Source organism: Eurosta solidaginis, chromosome 5 (genome assembly GCF_040869045.1).
Source record: "Eurosta solidaginis isolate ZX-2024a chromosome 5, ASM4086904v1, whole genome shotgun sequence".
Lineage (NCBI taxonomy): Eukaryota > Metazoa > Arthropoda > Insecta > Diptera > Tephritidae > Eurosta > Eurosta solidaginis.
In genome coordinates this window covers 179,838,380-179,861,540 of record NC_090323.1, presented here as the reverse complement: position 1 = coordinate 179,861,540, position 23,161 = coordinate 179,838,380, and the positions used below count along the sequence as shown (strand labels likewise).

At 39.4% G+C, this 23,161-nt stretch overlaps 1 pseudogene; it reads left to right on the top strand.

The window, feature by feature from the left end:
• Positions 1 to 11,370: 11,370 nt before the first annotated feature.
• Positions 11,371 to 21,432, top strand: LOC137252936 (craniofacial development protein 2-like; annotated as a pseudogene).
• The last annotated feature ends 1,729 nt before the right edge of the window (positions 21,433 to 23,161 follow it).

Here is a 23,161-nt window from a genome sequence, read left to right as displayed (position 1 = left end):
ACGGACAGACGGACACTGCGAGCTTTATACATTATACATAAAAAAAATATTGACGTGTGCATGAAAATCGCCGATACACATGTATTTTTATTTTTTCTCTCCTTTCCGAAAAAGTATATTTGTTTCATAGGACATAATGTGTGTAACGCGGTGTTATTGAAGGATTACATCAAAAAGAAATGTTTGCCACATCAACTAAATGATTTTTGGACTAAGAGCTGACAATAAAATTAACACAGAATATTTATATTTATACGGGTACTATTTTATTGTAACGTAGAAATAAAATTCTCTTTTCTAGTTATGTGGTAATATTTTAATATATTTCTGATAAATTTAATGATGATTATAAATTTTAATTATTCAATATAGAAAGTTCGGATATCAAAGAGTGGCTTTACCTGCTTTTTTCGGTGCAAAATTTTTACAATAATATCCAAATGTAACTGTCTTGCCAAAACGGATGCAACACAAAGCGTGGCAAATCCTGAAACTCGCTTATGAGATGAACACGATCTATGTAAGTTTTTGATTCTTCCAAGGACGCTGAAATAACCTTCTGCACTAGCTACAGTGACAGGTATAGTGCAAAAGATACATAAAGCAACACAAATGTTGGGGACAATTTTATACAGGTTTTGAACATAGATGGCATTTAGCAATTCCAATGGTGACAGACCTTTATCAAAATTTGTAAATGTGTTTCAAGTGAATTATTTCGCATTCTAATCTTTGAGAAATGTCCGACATGTATTTTTCGACAAATTTTGCTGCGATCGCCTGAACCGTAGTTTCATCCATGTCTTCGAATTGCCACAAAAAGGAAAACGTCTCGCTTAAATTTCTCACAACTGCAAATCGTTCAGTAATGCCTGTGATTACCGAATCCACGATCAAAAGGAATGTATTGTTTTTAGAGTCAGACTCTGAATCATCCGTTATCATCTCATTTAAATTATATTCAGAACGTCGTTTGGGTTTTCCCTTTCGAATGTCCGGAAGCTTTGGCGAGATGTTCAATTGAATAGCAACTGTTTTGCATTCGTTTAAAACTGTTTTCCATTGGTTCTTGATCAACCTCATATCAGCTAATAAGGCATCTACATGTCGGACCTCAACATCTATGGTGGCGTCTCTAGCTTGGAGGACCACGTTTCTTTCATTAATGGTAGTCAGTATTTTGAACCAAATTTAAGACAGCAAGATACATTCGAACTTGTTGATGTACTTGAGAATGCTGGCTTTTGTCTGAAAGACTATGAAGAGAGCTCGGTACAATTTTTTGAGGATGTCCCATCGTTGTGGAGTGCTGCTGAAAATAGTAAAATATTTTTGTACAACTCCGAAGAAAGTAATTGCAGCCGTACAACATTCTGCAGCATCAACACCACATAAATTGGGACTGTGGGTTGCACAAGGCGAGTAATCAGCATTCGAGTTTTTGTCGAGAATGTGACGTAGTGCTCCGCTGTAAGCTCCTTTCATATTTGCGCCGTTATCATACCCTTGTGCGCGACAATCATCAATCAAATATGGCAAATTAGATCAGCGACTTTCTGACCAGTTTTTTGGTTACAAGTCCCGAAAGTCAAAAACCGTTCTTGAATTGTAAAATTTGTTGCTTTAGAATTGAAATGGAGTTAGCGCAAAATGAACGTAGTCAACGTGCCTAGGATCAGGCATAGCATCAACGATAATAGCAAAAAAAGCTGGGCTTTCTTGCCTTGATCTAATATAGTTTCCCTCACGTGCTTTGCACAAATTTCTATAAACTCATTCTGAATGTCTCTGGGGAAAGATAGTGAGCTTGTAAACGTTTACGCTGCTGTTGTGAAATCCTAACTTTCTCCAAATGATCTCTAAGTATCGGATCATAACGGCTTATAAGATCTTAAGTGCCCAAAAATGTCCATTGTTTATTTCACCAAGATATATACTTTCGCCTTTGCAAGCTAGGCCTCTTTCACCCAAAAATAAAATTGTGTCCAAAATTCTATATAAAATTTCTTTTCACTTTTGAGTTTCAGTGATTAGGTGGTCATTGATAAGTGTATCAATTGTAGCCTCCTTTTGAATTAGATTTTCCAAAGATCGCCATGGAATATAACACTTAATGTGATCTTGAGTATTTTCGTGTGATGGCAGTTTATCTTATAGCATCTTCCATACCTTGAATTTCGAATATCCGCAGAACCAATTTTAGGTCGACTTGAAGTATTGGTGTTTAATAAACGGCATCGTAGCCAAAAAAGCATTGCTACTAGCACTCCACACTAACCAGTCACGCTTCACTTTCTCTCCATTTGGCAAGATTCTATTAACAAGATTCTATTTTACCTCGACGAATTATTTCGTTGAATTCTTCAGACCGCAAAAACTCATTATTCATGGTACCGATATCGAAGTCGTTTAAATAATGTGGACTTTGATACAGAGTTGGTGGTATTGTTGGAAGACTTTTTGAAGATGAACCTTCTTTGGTGTCACCACGAAAACTTTACGATTTCGGATTCACGTAAATATACATTTTTATACTCAGTTGAGCAGAGCTCACAGAGTATATTAACTTTGATTGGATAACGGTTGGTTGTACAGGTATAAAGGAATCGAGAGAGATATAGACTTCCATATATCAAAATCATCAGTATCGAAAAAAAAATTGTTTGAGCCAGGTCCGTCAATTTGTCCGTCCGGCCGGCTCTTAACACGATAACTTGAGTAAATTTTGAGGTATCTTGATGAAATTTGGTATGTAGGTTCCTGGGCACTCATCTCAGATCGGTATTTATAATGAACGATATCGGATTAAAACCACGCCCACTTTTTCGATATCGATAATTTTGAAAAATCGAAAAAGTGCGATATTTCATTACCAAAGACGGGTACAGCGATGAAACTCAGTAGGTGAGTTGAACTTATGACGCAGAATAGAAAATTAGTAAAATTTTGGACAATGGGCGTGGCACCGCCCACTTTTAAAAGAAGGTAATTTAGAAGTTTTGCAAGCTGTAATTTGGCAGTCGTTGAAGATATCATGATGAAATTTGGCAGGAACATTACTCCTATTACTATATGTATGCTTAATAAAAATTAGCAAAATCGGAGAACGACCACGCCCACTTTAAAAAAAAATTTTAAGTCAAATTAAAAAAAAAGTTAATATCTTTACAGTATATAAGTAAATTATGTCAACATTCAACCCCAGTAATGATATGGTGCAACAAAATACAAAAATAAAAGAAAATTTCAAAATAGGCGTGGCTCCGCCCTTTTTCATTTAATTTTTCTAGGATACTTTTAATGCCATAAGCCGAACAAAAATTTACCAATCCTTGTAAAATTTGGTAAGGGCTTAGATTCTAGGAAGATATCAGTTTTCTGTGAAAAAGGGCGAAATCGGTTGAAGCCACGCCCAGTTTTTATACAAAGTCGACCGTCTGTCCCTCCGCTCGGCCGTTAACATGATAACTTGAGCAAAAATCGATATATTTTTACTAAACTCAGTTCACGTACTTGCCTGAACTTAATTTCTATTGGTATAAAAAATGGCCCAAATCCGCCTATTACCACGCCCACTTTTCGATATCGAAAATTACGAAAAATGAAAAAAATGCCATAATTCTATACCAAATACGAAAAAAGGGATGAAACATGGTAACTGTATTGGTCTATTGACGCAAAATATAACTTTAGAAAAAAAACTTGGTAAAATGGGTGTGACACCTACCATATTAAGTAGAAGAAAATGAAAAAGTTCTGCAGGGCGAAATCAAAAGCCCTTGGAATCTTAGCAGGAATTGTGTTCGTGGTACATTTTGGTCGATATCTCGAAAGCGCCTTCACATATACAACTACCACCACTCACTTTTAAAACCCTCATTAATACCTTTAATTTGATACCCATATCGTACAAACATATTACAGAGTCACCTCTGGTTCACCTTTATGGCGATATCTCGAACTAAGGCCCACTCACTTTTAAAATACTCATTATCACCTTTCGTTTGATACCCATATTGTACAAACGCATTCTAGAGTCAACCCTGGTCCAACTTTATAACGATATACCGAAAAGGCGCCCACCTATAGAACTAAGGCCCACTCCCTTTTAAAATACTCATTAACACATTTCGTTTGATACCCATATCGTACAAACAAATTCTAGAGTCACCCCTGGTCCACCTTTATGGCGATATCTCGAAAAGGCGTCCACCTAAAGAACTAAGGCCCACTCCCTTTTAAAATACTCATTAGCACCTTTTATTTGATACCCGTATCGTAAAAACAAATTGTAGAGTCACCCCTGGTCCACCTTTATGGCGATACCTCGAAAAGGCGTCCACTTAAAGGACTAAGGCCCACACCCTTTTAAAATACTCATTAACACCTTTCATTTGATACCCATATCGTACAAAAAAATTCTAGAGTCAGCCCTGGTCCACCTTGGTGGCGATATCCCTAAATGGCGTCCTCCTATAGAACTATGGCTCACTCCCTCTTAAAATACTCTTTAATACCTTCCATTTGATACACATGTCGTAAAAACACATTCCAAGGTTACCCTAGGTTCATTTCCCTACACGGTGATTTTCCCTTATTTTGTCTCCATAGCTCTCAACTGAGTATATAATGTTCGGTTACACCCGAACTTAGCCTTCCTTACATGTTGTTTGATGTTTTTATTGTCTCCTCAGGCCCAGGCAAAAAATCATTATCAATATTCCTTGCTTTTAAAATTCGGCTTAAAATTTGCACATGGAACAACTAAACTCTCCTGAATTTAAAAAAAATGTCTTTGTACCTCTAAATTGCGGGCCCCCTGAGAAACCACGGTTCCGGGGGGGAATTGCCTCATCCGCCCCCTCTCGACGGGCCTATGTATATTAGGTAGGTAGGCAGGCAAGTAGATATAGTGGCAGCTACCAAGATCGCCCAAGTAGCTAATGAAAAGCCGTTTTGATGCCACAATAGCATTCATTTGATATGGATATTAGAGAAAAATTACAAAGTGTACAAACGGCGATGGTTACTAGGACATGTTTCTGAATTTTACTTTTTCATCAGCTAGCTTCTCGGGAGCTGAGCATTGAAAATCCCCAACATAATTTATACTGGCGTAAAGTCTTCTATCCACTCCACCATCTTAATTCCCGCCATATGATTTTTTGCCGTTTTGATTTTCTCTAATACTAATAACAAAAACAATTGTATAAAGCAATATGAGCATATATCGCTAATTACATACAGATAAAATTCGTTTGAATATACTGACTGCTACATCCGATATGTACTTCAACCATCACGAGTTGTTTATTTAACATAGAACACTTGGAGTCCCATTTTTTTATAATCTACCCAGATTTCCAAAAAAAGGGCTTCCGAAGGATCTTAAATGTGTTCTTGCTAGATCCATGCATTGACACAGAAAACTCTCAACACTCCCTTCTGCTGTGATCGTTATTCATCTTTTTTCCATGCGCGCCTAAAGCCCAATGAGTGTTACAGAACGCAAAAAGTTTGTGTTTCTCGGCCCTATATCAGAATTTCCCCCTTATTTACATACTAAATTGGCACTTAATAGTTTCAAAGTTCATAGCCGTCTACCAAAGCACGCTAATCGCTTCTTTCCTGGCCTAAAACTGGTCACACCAATTGAATTGAAATCGTTTTCCAACTGATCCTTCTAGCGCAGTTCAAGTCACCCTCATCCTTTGCTTACATAGGTGGGTTTCGATAAAAATACTGACTCTTTGCCCGATGATAGAAGGTACCTAGTTTTTTCCCATTCACCACAAAACCCATTTTCCGCTTCTTTTCTCACTTTTGAGTAAGCAGAACTTATGGCGCGGCTGCTCAGGCCGATGATATCAAAGTTATCAGCATACGCCAGTAATGGCACGCTTTTATAGAATAGTGTTCTAGAGCTGTTAAATTCTGCAGTTTGTAGTATTTTATTCACCCTTAATCTAAAGATATTTCACAATATATGGTCACCCTGTCTGTATCTCTTTAAATCTACCACCGACCAGACCATTACTATGCGACTAATTTTCGTAACATTCCGTTCTTGTACTCTCATCGGAGTGGACATGCAGTGCCAGGTTCGGCTCAGCCAAGGTATTATCGGGCTAGAATTGGCTGAGCCGAAAACTAAAATGGACCTAAAGGGTGGTACCTAAACTCCCTTCTCACGAATTGGCGGAGTTGATACATGCAATGCTTCCCTAAACTGGATTTAGGGAAAGTTTTTGCACTCCCAATTAAAGTAGTGTGACACCATACAATTGTGAAACAAAAATTGAAGTAACGTGAACTAACAGAACAAATATAACGGAACATAACGGGACAAATAAAAGCACATGACAACACGCCACATATTGAAACGAAAACATACACATTTACATTAAAATAAGAGAAAATTCTCGTAATCATTTTCCAAAACAAATGAAAATGAAAAGCACACTGAAGGAATTGGCGTTCGCGTTTTAGCTTCTGAGCTGGCCAAATAATTCTAATCTTATTCGACCTTCATCCGGTATTTTTATATACTTCAATATCAAAATAAAAATAAAAAATAATAATTATCTTCGTAAAATAATTGACACACATCACCTCTTCATCAATTTTAAAATCGCCTTCAATACCACAAAAATGGGCTACCTCTATGCCGCTTTGTCTGAATTTCTTTTCCCTGTAAAACTTATACGGCTAAGCAAAATTATCATGCCAGAACTGGGAAGAAAGTCTGCGCTTCATTCAAAAACAAACAATATTTCAAACAGGGTGCCCATTTTCGTGCGATTTCCTCACATTTATTTATTTATTTATTTATGGAGATTTCTGCATAAAGAAAACGCAGTGAGCTATTGGCCGATGACAGCAGGTACTGCCTTTTGTCCTCACTCCCATCAAATCCATCCTTTTCACTTCTTTTTCCGGTATTTCAAACCGGACTTGCGGCGCGGGTGTTCCGGCCGATGATATCATTGTCATCAGCATACGCCAGTAAATGTACGTTCTTATATAATACTCTTCCAATTTGCGTCATTCTCCTTTTACTGCACCCAGGAACTTCGGTGGAGTAGGCGGAGAATGCTACCATCACACCACGGCTGCTGTAATCAATGTCGTCAATTTAGTCTAGCGAAATAAAATGCAACGGCTACTCTGGCTAATTCATGTTATGCGAACGAAAGATGTTGCTCCGGCCAAAAAGATATTCTTGTCGAAACCCTCACTCCGCTGAAAGGACCAAGTGGAAGACGATTTAAGTTCCCTTGGTGTTACCAACTGGTACCAGTTAGCGCATCGAAGAAGCAACTGGTGTAACTTGTTTGTCGGCCAAAACCGTTTAGACGATTAATCGCCAATTAAATAAGTAAGTAATGAGCTCAAAACTGAAAAACAAATTTTATAATTTACAGAGATTAAGAAATTCATAAAGGTTGTGCTGACTTTACTTAGATCTTTATTTAGGCTTCATTTTAGCAACAGCACAATTTTACTAAGTTGTTTGCCGATTTCTATCTCACCACATTTCGGTTATTGATGCCATCCAATGTATTCGAGAACAGTAGATATGTATGTATGTATGCTTAGAGGACCTAGTTAGCAAGCCATTTACTGCGGCTTTACTTACGTTGCATTGCTCAGCTGAATTGCGCTGCTGGCAGGCAACTGCATGTGACGCACCAAATGGGTGGCGGGGGTCTTATGCGTACAAGAGCTTTTGCAACTTAATTAAATTTTGCCTAGTGAATTATGCAGATAACGTGGGATACAACACTGGCGAGTAAAACATAAGGACAAAAGATAAACATATTGTACATATGTAAGTACCCTAAGTAAATATGTATATTTGTGTGTTAACTTCCTTATTGCAACAAAAGTAATTTTCTTGTCAAGTTAAAGCGCAGCGAAATGTCTCAAGTACTTGAACTCTATCTTAAACTTAAGCATTACTAAGGCTTAAAGTCATTGCATAAAGAGCGAGCTAACGGGCGTGGACATCAAAGCAAATAAATGTTACTCATACCACACGGTGAACTTCGTAACAAGTTGGTAATTAAAAGTTTAAATTTAAATTTTTTTCTTTTAAAGAAAATCTATTTCAAGGTTCGAAACGAGTTCAAGGCCAGAACAATAATTTTTTGTAATGATTTTTGTTTTTTTTAATTTTTCTATAATTGAAATTTTTGTTTTTGGAATAGTAAGTATACAATTTTTCAGACAACCTGCCATAGCTGCGCAGATAGATTCATTTCGAAGAGTGCTAAGCCTTCATCATCAGTACGCTTTAGGCACGCTGCGCCAACCATTTAGCTATACAGCGGTGGTTTGTTTGACTGACAAATTTGGTACTTCTATTCCTTCTTGCCAACTTTATTTATTCAGTGTTGTGCCATCTATTGCAAATCACTGATAATGCTGGATTTTTTTATTGTCAATTACTTTGTTTGACATTTCCCAAGGGATCTTGGTTTATTACCAATTGTATCGGGCCTTGAGCTCGTTTCGAAACTTGAAAACTTTATCAATAGGCCGATAAAACAAAAACAAATGAAAACCTATTTGACTATTTTTGAAGTATATACTAGCGCGGCATAAATTATCTAAAAACTTGACTTGGTACTTCGTATAAATAGTGGTAAATATGGAGAAATTGTATTGGTATTATATAGCAGAGTTGGCCTCCCAAAATAACGCCCTCAGAACCACCACGGGTTGTCTTCCTATGTCCCCAGAACACCTTCAATATAATGAGGCGAGAATACTCCCCATTAGGTAGAGAAATGAAATGCTAACCAAACAGTTTCTGTTGAATAACCAGAAACCTCGACATCCCAACAGATATTTGATTGATAAGGCTACTCCGCCCAGGGGCTTAAGAGGTCATCTCCGTAAGCACTATGAGGAAATACGGCACCTGAGAATACAGCTGTATATGCTGAAATGCACAAGAAGGTCGTCAGTGATATACACAAACGGAGAATCCAGTACTTAAAGAAAAATACCCAAAACTAGCAGAGGAGGAACGCACCCTCCCTATGGAAACGCGCGTCACTCTAGCTCAACATCGATCTGGGTACTGTAACAGGTTAAACTCTTACCTATCCAGAATCAACCCCGACATGCAAACTGTATGTTCTGCTTACAATGTGTCCCCACCGGACACCAACCATCTCTTCAACTGTATTGTGGGACAAACGCCTCTAACACCCCTCTCGTTGTGGACCACCCCTGTTGAAACAGCAAGTTTCCTTGGACTCGCGTTGAAGGACATTGATGACAATTTGTGATTGGTCGCACCTATTGGATGGGGCGAAGCACTGCTACAACAACAAAAAACAACAAGCAGAGTTGCACACGCACCCTGGCCGATGTCACGCATTTTCATTAATAAGCGGGAACGGAAAATGACTACGAAAATCTGCCATTTATTAAGAGCAAACGTTTATCGATTATTCTATACTTCGCCTTGTCAAGCGGCTGTGCTGCATATTGCCGCATCTCTTTGTTATATCTGATGTTGGTGTTGTTTTTGTAGCGATAAATATATATCTCCTGAACGTTTTGGGTATTGTTCAGAACCCGATGACAATGCAATAAAAAGAAGAAAAAACTCCGCTAGCTGGCGCGTGGGTCGATATTTTTCAAAAAATCGGTTTTTGGTCCAATTTGGCCCATATTTGGAACACATATTACAAATAGAAATAAAAACCGTTTTATGAAAAAAAAAAATTCTGCTAGGTGGCGCACGGAGCGGGATATTCCAAAAAATCGTATTTATGGTCCGATTTGGAACACGTAATACTCGCCGCCAGGTGGCGCACGAATCGAGATATTCAAAAAAATCGTTATTGTGGTCTGATTTGGCTCAGGTTTGGAACACATATTACATACACAAATACAGGAGAGATTAAGTGTTCTGGGGTGCGCATGTATTTTTCTTTGCTCCGTATTGAAATTAAAAAAAAAATAATTAATTAAATAATTAAAAAAATTAATTAAATATGAAGTGCTCGGTTTGTATACGAAAGATCGATAGAAACAATCTTTCAAAGGTAACTTGTGCTGATTGCGCTAGCTCTCTTCACTTGTGCGAAATAATTTTGGCAGATCCCGTAATTTTTGAGGAAGAATGTTATTTGTGATTGTGACCTCCCAGTCCCAGCGGCTTTTAACCGTGACTGTGACTGTGATATAGGAAGAGGAAGAGCTACCCCTCACCCTACAAGACAAGTACTCGTTATCTAATCGATTACTTAATCGTCATCGATAACTGGGTCACCAATTATCGTCTTAATGACTTTACATTGATGTCGTGCAAAAAGTAACCCACGAGCTCTCTCAAAATAGTGTACGTGTGACTCGCTTTCTCGCTCTTATCTATTGTGTTTTCAATATTCCTTCTCGCTCGATGTTATTTACATTTTGAAGTTACTTCTTTAGGTATGTTTTCGTTATCTCTAACCAAAACATATGCAAGGACAACACTGGCTTGTCGTGCCCTTTCAGAAACCTTGTTTCGAAGCTTAGAGTGATGTGGCCCAATTTTTTCTGTGCTGGCGGTGTTGTTCAACATCAGTTTGTAGAGCCATATAAATTTTGTACGTAAAATACCGGAATATAGGCAGCCCCAATTCGTGCTATCAAAGTCGATTTACACGTGATATTGAGCCTTTGGTCTTGACCCTTTCCTATAATATGCTTGGCAGGGCCTTATATATGGTACTAAAAAGCCGGAGGGATAGTTGTTGCAGTTTGTAATTTGAGCAGATGTCTGTTCTTACAGCCACAGCTGGAATATTTGGAATATTGCTATGCGCACATTGTCAAAATCAAATTACCTAGAATGAAATAAAAAAAAACTAATATCAATAAGGATAGATTAAAAGTTTTTAATATAACCGGAAAAGTGCTTCATAAATAGGGTTCCACAATTAGCTCTTTTCTGAGAGCCCAAAGGCTCAAGGGACTCAAGGAGATTTCAGATAACCACAATCAGGATCTAGAGGGTGGAGCCGTGTGTAGAAGACCACGAAAGTGGGGAAAGTTTCTGACCGCCATTCACCTGGGAATGGCAAGAGCGATTCTTTTGCATGCGGTTCAAGCAGCTCTATACTGCCGGTCGCTTGCGGCCAAGTATCCTCTGGGTAGCCGCTAAATATCCATTTAGCGGTGAGCTAATGTGAGAAGGCGACAACCTGGCTAGGCCACTCTTACATAATACACCTCTAGGTGCGGCTGGAAGCGAGCGTCTGTCCTGGAGCAAGCGGCTCGCTATATAAACGTGCCAAGTAATATTTTCACCCCCGTTGAGCGGGTTGTGCGCTGGGCTTGGGACCCGCCACGTAAAACCATACTCCAATGAAATATAACAACAAGCTTCGGATAAATACACTCTCTATTGATGACGACCATGGCAAACGTTTGAAGGACAATTAGTTGAGGGCATGCAACTGGAACGTCCGCTCCCTGAATGGGATTGGTGCAGATGCCCGGCTGGTTGACGTCCTCGTCAAAGCAAAATCTGACATCCCCGCCATCCAAGAAATGCGTTGGACGAAGCAAGGAAGAAAGAAGATCAAAATTATGACATCTATTGGTGTGGCCATACAAATAAGCGCAGTTTCGGTGTCGGATTCGTGGTGGGAGAGAGACTTTGTCGCCAAGTTCTGGCGTTCACACCTGTGGACGAACGTCTCGCCGCTATCCGAATAAAAGCGAACTTTTTTAATATATCATTCATCTGCGCCCATGCGCCGACATAGGAGAAAGACGATGAGGTGAAAGACACTTTTTATGAACAACTAGAACGCGGATACGAACGCTGCCCCCGTCACAATATAAAAGTCATGCTTGGTGACTTTAACGCCAGGGTGGGCAAAGAAGGTGTTTTTGGCCCTACAGTCGGAAAGTTCAGCCTACACAATGAAACTTCTCCTAACGGACTGAGGCTGGTTGACTTTGCCGGTGGTCGAAACATGGTCATATCCAGCACGAGTTTCATGCATAAAAAGATACACCAAGCAACATGGCTGTCTTCTGATCGAAATACTCGCAATCAGATCGATCACGTTGTGATGCGCGGACGGCATGCCTCCAGTGTTTTAGATGTGCGCAAGATCCGAGGACCTAACATCGACTCGGACCATTATCTCGTTGCAGCCAAAATATGCACCCGCCTCAACGCGGCTAAAACCAAGGAACAAAAAACACAATGGAAGCTAGATGTCGAAAAGCTTCAATCACAACAGACTGCCAATGATTTCGCAACTCGACCCTCACACCTCCTCTTTGAGAGCACAACTCATCCTGAAGGAATACAGGAGCAGTGGGAGCATATTTCCAAAGCACTTCGTACTCTCGCCGAGGGGAAAATGGTTACCGGTGACCACGAAAAAACAACTGGTACGATGAAGAATGCCGCGTTGCAACTGAAAGAAAAGACGCTGCCTACAGGGCTACGTTAAAAGCCAGCGCGACAAGAGGAGTGTGTGAACCCTATCGTGAGTTGAAAAAGGAAGCGACACACCTTTTCAGGAAGAAAAAAGCAGAAGCAGAAAGGCGTGAGTGCGAGGAGCCTGAGCTGCTAGCCACCAGGAATAAAGCCCGAATTTTCTACCAAAAAATACGGCGACAGACGGAAGATTTTAAGACCGGGGCAAACTCCTGTAGGAACGAAAACGGCGACCTTGTAACTGATGTCCATAGAGTGCTTAGATTATGGAGGGCACACTTCTCTGTTCTCCTAAATGGAGGCAGCAATTCACAGCGCAGAGATGAAGAACCCGATCCCGCAATTGATGATGATGGAATATATGTCCCCCCGCCCGACTATGACGAAGTTAGAATAGCAATAACCATATTGAAAAACAACAAGGCCGTGGTCGCTGATGGATTGCCTGCGGAGCTATTCAGGTACGGCGACGAGGAGTTGGTAAGGCGCATGCAGCAGCTTCTTAGCAAAATATGGGCGGAAGAGTGCATGCCCGACGGTTGGAATCTAAGTGTTCTTTGCCCAGTCCACAAGAAGGGGGATACTGCAAAATTCACCAACTATCGTTTAATCAGCCTTCTCAATATCGCATATAAGGTCCTTTCAAGTGTATTGTGCGAAAGATTGAAGCCCACCGTCAACCGGCTGTATGGACCTTATCAGTGCGGCTTCAGACCTGGTAAATCTACCATCGACCAGATTTTCACAATATGCCAAATCTTGGAAAAAAAACCCGTGAAATCACCTCTTTGTCGACTTTAAAGCCGCGTTCGACAGTACGAAAAGGAGCTGCCTATATGCCGCTATGTCTGAATTTGGTTCTCCGCAAAACTTATACGGCTGTGCAAAATGACGTTGAGAAACACAATCAGCTCAGTCAGAATAGAGAAGGACCTCTCCGAGCCTTTCGAAGCTAAACGAGGTTTCAGACAGGGTGACCCCCTCTCGTTCGATTTCTTTAATTTGATGCTGGAGAAAATTATACCAGCTGCAGAATTTAACCGCACTGGAACAATATACTATAAAAGCGTGCAATTACTGGCATATGCTGATGACATTTATATCATCGGCGCAAACACCCGCACTGTTAGCTCTGCTTACTCCAAACTGGAAAAAGAAGCGGTAAAGATGGGTTTGATGGTGAACGAGGACAAAACGAAGTACCTGCTGTCATCGAGCAAAGAGTTAGCGCATATGCGCCTTGGCAGCCATTCTACTGTTGGCAGCCATCATTTCGTAAAAGTAAAAGACTTCGTTTATTTGGGAACCAGCATCAACACTACCAACAACATCAGCACTGAAATCCAGCGAAGAATCAATCTTGCCAATAAATGCTACTTTGGACTAGGTAGGCAATTTAAAAGTAAAGTCCTCTCTCGGCGAACGAAAATCATACTCTACAAGTCACTTATCGTACCCGTCCTGCTATATGGGGCAGAAGTATGGACCATGACAACAGCAGATGAAGCGGCTTTGGGAGTGTTCGAGAGAAAAGTTCTTCGAAAGATTTATGGACCTCTACGCGTTGCCGATTGTGAGTACCGAAGAAGATTTAATGATGAACTTTACGAGCTATACGCAGACATCAACATAGTCCAGCGAATTAAAACGCAGCGGCTGCGCTGGCTAGGCCATGTTATGCGAATGAAAGATGATGCTCCGGCCAAGAAAGTGTTTCTATCGGAACCCGCCTATGGAAGCAGAGGTAGAGGGCGGCCCTCACTACGTTGCCACTCATATCTTCGTACTCTATTTCTGGCTCTGTCCTCAGTTCTAGTTATAAAATCAAATACCTTGGGGTTGTTTTTGTCTCGAATTTCACGTTTATTGATCACTTGAATTACATCATACCTAATTCCTCTCTAGCTTTCATTAGACGAAATAGTTCAGAATTTAAGGATCCTTATACTAAAAAATTGCTGTTTAGTACATTTGTAAGGTCCAAATTGGAATATGCTTCTATAATCTGGAATCCGTTTTATGAAGTGCATTCCAATAGACTTGAACGTATACAAAAAAGAAAGGTTCTAAAATTTGCATTATCCAGTGTTAGGTTTAATATGCCTATTCCATCTTATGTTCCGCGGTGCAGACTGCATACTCTTGCCAGTAGGCGATTGATATCTGACTTAGCTTTTATTCGTGATGTTCTCAATGGGACTATTGATTGTCCGTTTTTATTGCGTTGTATTAAACTCAATGTTCCAGCTAGAAACTTACCACATCATAATTTATTTGCTATTGACTTCTGCAAAACCAGGTTTGCTCAAAATTAACCAATATCAGACTGCTTTCGGAATTTAATTTGTTATGTAGAGAAACAAATTTAGATATATTTGTAAATCGCAATGAATTTAAAGAAAAACTTTGTATGTACTATCTATACTCAGTTGAGCAGAGCTCACAGAATATATCAACTTTGATTGGATAACGGTTGGTTGTACAGGTATAAAGGAATCGAGATAGATATAGACTTCCATATATCAAAATCATCAGTATCGAAAAAAAATTCGATTTAGCCATGTCCGTTCGTCCGCCCGTCCGTGTCTCCGTTAACACGATAATTTGAGTAAATTTTGAGGTATCTGATGAAATTTGGTATGTAGGTTTCTGGGCACTCATCTCAGATCGCTATTTAAAATGAACGATATCGGACAATAACCACGCCCACTTTTTCGATATCGAAAATTTCGAAAAATCGAAAAAGTGAGATAATTCATTACCCAATACGGATTAAGCGATGAAACTTGGTAGGTGAGTTGAACTTATGACGCAGAATAGAAAAATGGTAAAATTTTGGACAATGGGCGTGGCACCGCCCACTTTTAAAAGAAGGTAATTTAGAAGTTTTGCAAGCTGTTATTTGGCAGTCGTTGAAGATATCATGATGAAATTTGGCAGGAGCGTTACTCTTATTACTGTATGTCCGCTTACTAAAAATTAGCAAAATCGGAGAACGACCACGCCCACTTTTTAAAAAATTTTTTTTTAATTCAAATTTTAAAAGAAAAGTTAATATCTTTACAGTATATAAGTAAATTATGCCAACATTCAACTCCAGTAATGATATGGTGCAACAAAATACAAAAATAAAAGAAAATTTCAAAATGGGCGTGGCTCCGCCCATTTTTATTTAATTTGTCTAGGATACTTTTAATGCCATAAATCGAACAACAATTTAACAATCCTTGTGAAATTTGGTAGAGGCTTAGATTCTAGGACGGTAACTGTTTTCTGTGAAAAAGGGCGAAATCGGTTGAAGCCACGCCCAGTTTTTATACACAGTCGACCGTCTGTCCTTCCGCTCGGCCGCTAACACGATAACTTGAGTAAAAATCGATATATCTTTACTAAACTCAGTCCACGTACTTATCTGAACTCACTTTGTATTGGTGTAAAAAAATGACCGAAATCCGACTATGACCACGCCCACTTTTTCGATATCGAAAATTACGAAAAATGAAAAAAATGCCATAATTATATACCAAATACGAAAAAAGGGATGAAACATGGTAATTGTATTGGTCTGTTGACCCAAAATATAACTTTAGAAAAAAAGTTGGTAAAATGGGTGTGACACGTACTATATTAAGTAGAAGAAAATGAAAAAGTTTTGCAGGGCGAAATCAAAAGCCCTTGGAATCTTGGAAGGAATACTGTTCGTGGTATTACATATACAAATAAACTAGCGGTACCCGACAGATGAAGTTCTAGATCATCCTGGTCCACATTTTGGTCGATATCTCGAAAACGCCTTCACATATACAACTAAGGGTCACTCCCTTTTAAAAACCTCATTAATACCTTTAATTTGATACCCATATCGTACAAACACATTCTAGAGTCACCCCTGGTCCACGCTTATGGCGATATCTCGAAAAGGCGTCCACATATAGAACTAAGGCCCACTCCTTTTTAAAATACTCATTAACACCTTTCATTTGATACCCAAATAGTACAAAAAAATTTTAGAGTCACCCCTGGCCCACCTTCATGGCGATATCTCGAAAAGGCATCCACCTATAGAACTCAGGCCCACTTCCTTTTAAAATACTCATTAACACCTTTCATTTGATACCCATATTGTACAAACGCATTCTAGAGTCACCCCTGGTCCACGTTTATGGCGATATTCCGAAAAGGTGTCCACCTATAGAACTAAGGCCCACTCCCTTTTAAAATACTCATTAACACCTTTCATTTGATACCCATATAGTACAAACAAATTCTAGAGTCACCCCTGGTCCGCCTTTATGGCGATATCTCGAAAAGGCGTCCACATATAGAACTAAGGCCCACGCCCTCTTAAAATATTCATTAATACCTTTCATTTGATACCCATATATTACAAACAAATTCTAGAGTCACCCCTGGTCCACCTTTATGGCGATATCTCGAAAAGGCGTCCACATATAGCACTAAGGCCCACTCCCTTTTAAAATACTCATTAACACCTTTCATTTGATACCCATATAGTACAAACAAATTCTAGAGACACCCCTGGTCCACCTTTATGGCGATATCTCGAAAAGGCGTCCACATATAGAACTAAGGCCCACGCCCTCTTAAAATACTCATTAACACCTTTCATTTGATACCCATATAGTACAAACACATTCTAGAGTCACCCCTGGTCCCCTTTATGGCGATATCACGAAACGGCGTCCACCTATGGAAATAAGGATCACTCCCTTTTGAAATACTCATTAACACCTTTCGTTTGATACCCATATTGTACAAACGCATTCTAGAGTCACCCCTGGTCCACCTTTATGGCGATATCTCGAAAAGGCGTCCACCTATAGAACTAAGGCCCACGTCCTTTTAAAATACTCATTAACACCTTTCATTTGGTACCCATATCGTACAAACAAATTCTAGAGTCAACCCTGATCCACCTTTATGGCGATATCCTTAAATGGCGTCCACCTATAGAACTATGGCCCACTCCCTCTTAAAATACTCTTTAATACCTTTCATTTGATACACATGTCATACAAACACATTCCAGGGTTACCCTCGGTTCATTTTCCTACATGGTTATTTTCCCTTATGTTGGCACCATAGCTCTCAACTGAGTATGCAATGTTCGGTTACACCCGAACTTAACCTTCCTTACTTGTTTTAATATAATTAATTACCTGTGTACGTCTTAGTCTGTAAGGTTTCAAAACCATAGACTTAATAAATAAATCTAAATCTAAAATATAAGGGGCCCGCGGCAGGTATGCCTGTTATAAGAGGCGACTCAGATAATGAAAGGATGGAGTTTTTGCCGGTTTAACCCGTAATTAAACTGAGTGTTAATGGCATTGAGCGTGGCAGTAATGCTTTGCATTTTACAGAAACCATGTTGGTGCGTTGCGAGACGAAGATTTGCCGTAAAGTGAGGGAGCAAAACGGTTCCCAATGTCTTCGTTACCGGCGAAAGGAGTTGTTGTGTTTGGTAGGACGATGCACATGGAACTCGACCTGTCAAAGGCTCTTGACACAGTCAACCACTGCACGCTACACCTTCCTGCTTGTCTAAAAATATGGAACGCTAACTACATGAGCGGTCGGCAGCGCCAGTTGAATTTAGGAACAAAATTTCTAAACCTAGACAAATTAAACAGGGGGCCCCACAGGGTGATGTCCTGTCCCCGTTTTTGTTTAATTCTTGCATATCAAAACTCCCTTCCCCACCAGAAGGAGTCACAATCATTTCCTATGCTGACGACTGCACGATTATGGCTACAGGACCTGGCCCTTCAGTTGATGAATTAGTTTCTAAAATAAACAGCTATCTCCCCGATATTTCCGGTTTTTCACCTCGCACAACTTGGTACTATCACCGACAAAATCCACAGCCACACTGTTCACGACGTGCAAGGAACAGATGTCGCAAATATTGGACCTACCAGTCGATGGTGTCACACTACCGACTGCCAGTCACCCCAAGATTGTTAGGGTCTGCTGCTACGGTCTACGGTTACGGTCCACTTGTGAGCGTGTTCGCGCGAACACACCTAGTGATGGGGCGAAAGTTGCGATAAAAAGTATCGGAAAACAAGAAAAAAAAACAGACCGGCCATCACTAGAGAAAAAATTGGCAATGAGTTTCCGGCAAGAAGAATTGAGATTTTACTGCAGCCAAATTTGTGGCGGCCCGGCGATAAAAAAAAAAGGATCGTGTAACATCTGTTGACACAACTTCAACAGCAAAGCGCCAACTGCTTTATTAGCACTATTGCTACATCAACTGCACATCCCCACGTATATTTAACTAATCGCCAAACACCCTAGCCGGCTGTGCACGTATTCAAGCGAGCATTGTGGAAGAACCAAAAGACTGCAACGAGGAATTGCAGGCCGATTCCTTAGCCCAACTACTAGAAGAACAAACAGGTGGTAATAAACCTTATCACGGTGGTGTCGTGTTGACGCAAGCTCAACGTATATAATATTCAGTGAAGTAGGTCGGCGTTTCACAGTCACACTTAGTGAGGAAAGTTTTAGTGATTCCGATTCGGATTCGGACGGCAGTAAAATAATTGTTGATGAGAACCATCGGTATCCGAGAATAAACCCCTTTCTCTACGTTTACGAGGTACACTACCACCTTTGGAAAAAGCGTCCGACACCAATTCCGCATCCAGGGCCAGCAGTACACTGCAGCGTAATACAACGAATGGCAAAGTTAGCACCAAGTCATCCAGATCGTAAAGGTCAACACGAAGTTTTATTGCCACCTGGTTCACTTGATCACCTCGGACCAGAGCGCAACAACCACCAACAGTACCAACACAGCGCGCCCAAGATCACCAGCAACAACAACATCACCAGTAACCACGCCGGCAGAGGCCCATGGTACGTACTCTGGCGGCCATGTAAGTATCAGCCTTGTATAGACTTAAAGATAGTTACCTTACAAAAAATTTGGTCATAAAACTTACCCACGGCCATACAAACGTGACTATGAATATAACCTATGACTGTAAAGTGACTAGTCCAATGACGTGGAATGACGACAGCGTTTTTTGCAGGGTAGTTAAGGAACTTCTAAGTAATGCTTAGAGGGTTTTAATCAGTCCGGTTGAACCATTTAACAAGGGTCGATTTTTCCCGTCAAATTTTATTATTGAATACTTGAAATTGTTAGCTTTACAGCAAAGGGCATATATCCTTTTTTTTATCATTTTAATAATATATTTTGTCGCTTTAAAATATTTGAAGTTAGCTCTATAAATTTTATTGATAATAAGCCGTCCTTATCACGTGAAACGTTTTAACGATCCATTTTTGGAGCTCAACCGTGGGTTGTTAGAAAAAAATTCATGCACGAATTGGCTAGAAGATTTAAAATTTCTTTTCTTATATCATTCAAATACAATATATTTATATATATCTATACATATGACTCACTATTGCTAGCAATATCGTTCGAACAACCAGAAGAAAATAATATACGTGCATATAATACATAGCGCTATACAAATTTAATCTTTATTGCTTTTATAACAATTTTTCTTGGTACATATTACATGTTAGTGTCCTTATACTATGCGTTATACCAAATTGATATTTTGTTAAACTCAAAAATAAGTTCTACTACAACAACATAATAATTTTGTAAGAGAGCCCCAATTATCGGAAATTGTATCCCAACTTTATAGCCCTAAAATATGTTTTGTGATGGGAAAACAGAAAAGGGGTACTCGACCAAATTCTTACGTTGTATTTAGTATATTTACTATACATAAGTACATTTAATTACATATTTTCCTCACACATAGCGTTTATAACGATTATAAAAAAAGGGGGGGACCCGGATACCCCTAGAATGTGTGTGTATTATGGATATCAAATGAAAGCTGTTGCTGAGAGCTCTAAAGTTCATTGTGATATTCGATTTAGGCGCATCAACCTGGCAAAACTGATAAATATGCATGCGAAGCCGAAATAAAGACAAGAATTAATAATACCCACATACCTATTTACATACGTCCTATTCGATTTGCCTGAAATTTCGTATATAAATTTGCCTATATTAGTATTTACGATGCTTTTTTCCGGGAAGTATACCAGAGACGGACTGAGACTGGGATTAGGACTAGGACTGGGACTGAGACTGAGACTCGGAGTGGGACTGGGACTGAGACTGAGACTCGGAGTGGGACTGGGACTGAGACCCGGAATGGGACTGGAACAAAATACATACCACCCTCTGGGACTGGCAATAAGAGACGAAGAAGAAGAAGAAAAACTTGAGAGAAGAGAAAAGAGAGAAGGAGACTGAAAAAGAGATAGAATGGGACGAAGATGGAGATGAAGCGAAAAAGACGGAGGGAGGAGTGAATAAAAAGATTAGGAAAAAGTGTAGAGGGGTAGGGCAGAGTTAGACGGAAAAAGCTTATTAAAATGTATGCAGATAGGCCAAATTTAGGGCAGAACTACGTCTGTCGGGTCTGCTAGTATAAAATAAATATTTCATCTTGCTATTTCATTTTCTGAACTCGATGCTACGAATTTTCACATGTACACTCGGCGTATTTGTGGCTGTCAAAAACTCAAGTGAATGTGTGCGTTTTTGGTCACACGATTTTTGCAGGCTTATACGCCAATTACTCGGCTCAAGTCTCCTTGTGCCCATTAACAATTTGCACAAGGATTTGTCCGGTGTGTGAACTGGTTGTGCTATTTGCGCAGAGAACTGCGCTAAAATCAAAACGATTTTGATACTATTCTCATTTGCACAAATTTCGTCGTTCTATATTTGCGCATGACTTTTGTTTCATGTATGGACCGTATTAGTCGCAGCACGAATCACAGATTCATTGACTCATATGATTGAGATTATATGTAAACGTGATTGTGAACGAAGTGGAGATGCTATCACAGTCAATCAGTCACGCCGATTCTTCAGAAGCAGTCACAGTGTTCGCCTGTGATCATTCAGTACCTGTGACAAAATCACAGGTACACGGATATTTGCCAACTCTAATGAGAAAACCTGAATATTCATTTCTTCATGCTTCACACTTTCATTGCATACAATAAAAAATATTTATTTACTCACAGTCATAATAATTTATTTGTATGTGGTACAAGAAAAAAAAAATTGCCATTTCGACTGCTGAGCGGAATATCACCATATCTCATCTGCTGTTTCGAAAACGCCCTTTCTTAAAATGTTTCGAAATTCGGCGTTTAGTCGAGTTAGGGCGATATTTCACTCAACAGTCAATTTATAACAACACATTTCAGTTCATCTTGGATCTTATAAAGTTTCGAACTCTTGGATTTGTTACATCTGTATATGTATCCGGCGCATCACGGTTCCCACAACCACCTTGTACTATCGCACACAGTTTTCCATTCCGAACGCCTCCTGCTCCAGAATCTCCAATAGCCGCATCTTCTCCACCATTTCCAGCACAAATAATAGTTCTTGCTAAATATCTGGGATTCTGTAAATTCGCATATGTATTCTTACATTCTTGCGTGTCTACTACATCCAAACGCTTAGTTTTGAGATGATAAGAACGAACAGTTGCAGATATCCTACCCCATCCACTAATTTCCAACGTCATGCCCGGTTCTACTCGATCAGTGCAAAGTGATATTGATTTTACTGCATCAGTATCTTCAAACTCTCCATTCACTTTAACTACAGCTACATCCATAAGCAGTGTTTGTGGATCATAACCATCAAAATGTATATGCCGCACACCGTGACTTTGCTCTGTTGGTGTATTTCTTCGAAGTAAATTGGTAACTCCAGCTAAAAGGACGAGATTCCTCCAAACTTTATCTATTACGCAATGTGCAGCTGTAACCACAGAGTTCACACTGACTATGGCACCAACGCAAATATAGTCGTTAATTTCAAGAATTGCCACCGAATGTGGGCTATCTACTATACTTATAGCTTTGCCATTTATAATGCGCAATTGCGCGTTCGTATGTGTCAAAAAGAAGCCAAGCAAGACCAAGAATAGCAGCACGAAATGATAGCCTGAACTCATTATAGTTTATAAATTTTTCTACCACTTTTCAAGTATAAAGTATAACGTGATTAACTTTGCGAGCGCTATTTATACTTATTTGAGTCGCGTGAATAAAAAATAAACCAAAAACTTTTTATTCAAGATTTCAGGAATTTCATATATCAAAAGTACATCAATATTTACGTTAAAGCTATGCAAGGCCAATCTTGTTATACCCAGCGTACTTTCACACACAGTATATTAACTATGGCAACATAATGATTGATCGTAACGGCATAAACGAATCGAGATATATATATAAACTTCCATATATCAAAATGCTCAGGATGAATTGATTTAGCCTTGTCCGTCCATCCGTCCGTCTATCGCTGCACATGATAACTTGAGTAAATATTGAGAATAAAATATTGAAATTTGGTATATGGGTTCCTTAGCACTCATCTCCCAACGCTTTTATTTAATTGCGTGATCAACGCCCTAGATTGATAAGGAGTGTGATGACTAGTACATACCTAATTATTTTATCTCTTTTAGTATTATTATTACTTCATGTAAGTATTGTTTTCAATAAAACCGTTTAACTTAAAATTTTTTTTAATCTTTTATTATTGAAAAATATTACACGTAATTAGTTTTATCTGTTTCCAGGCTGATAATATTCCATCGTACA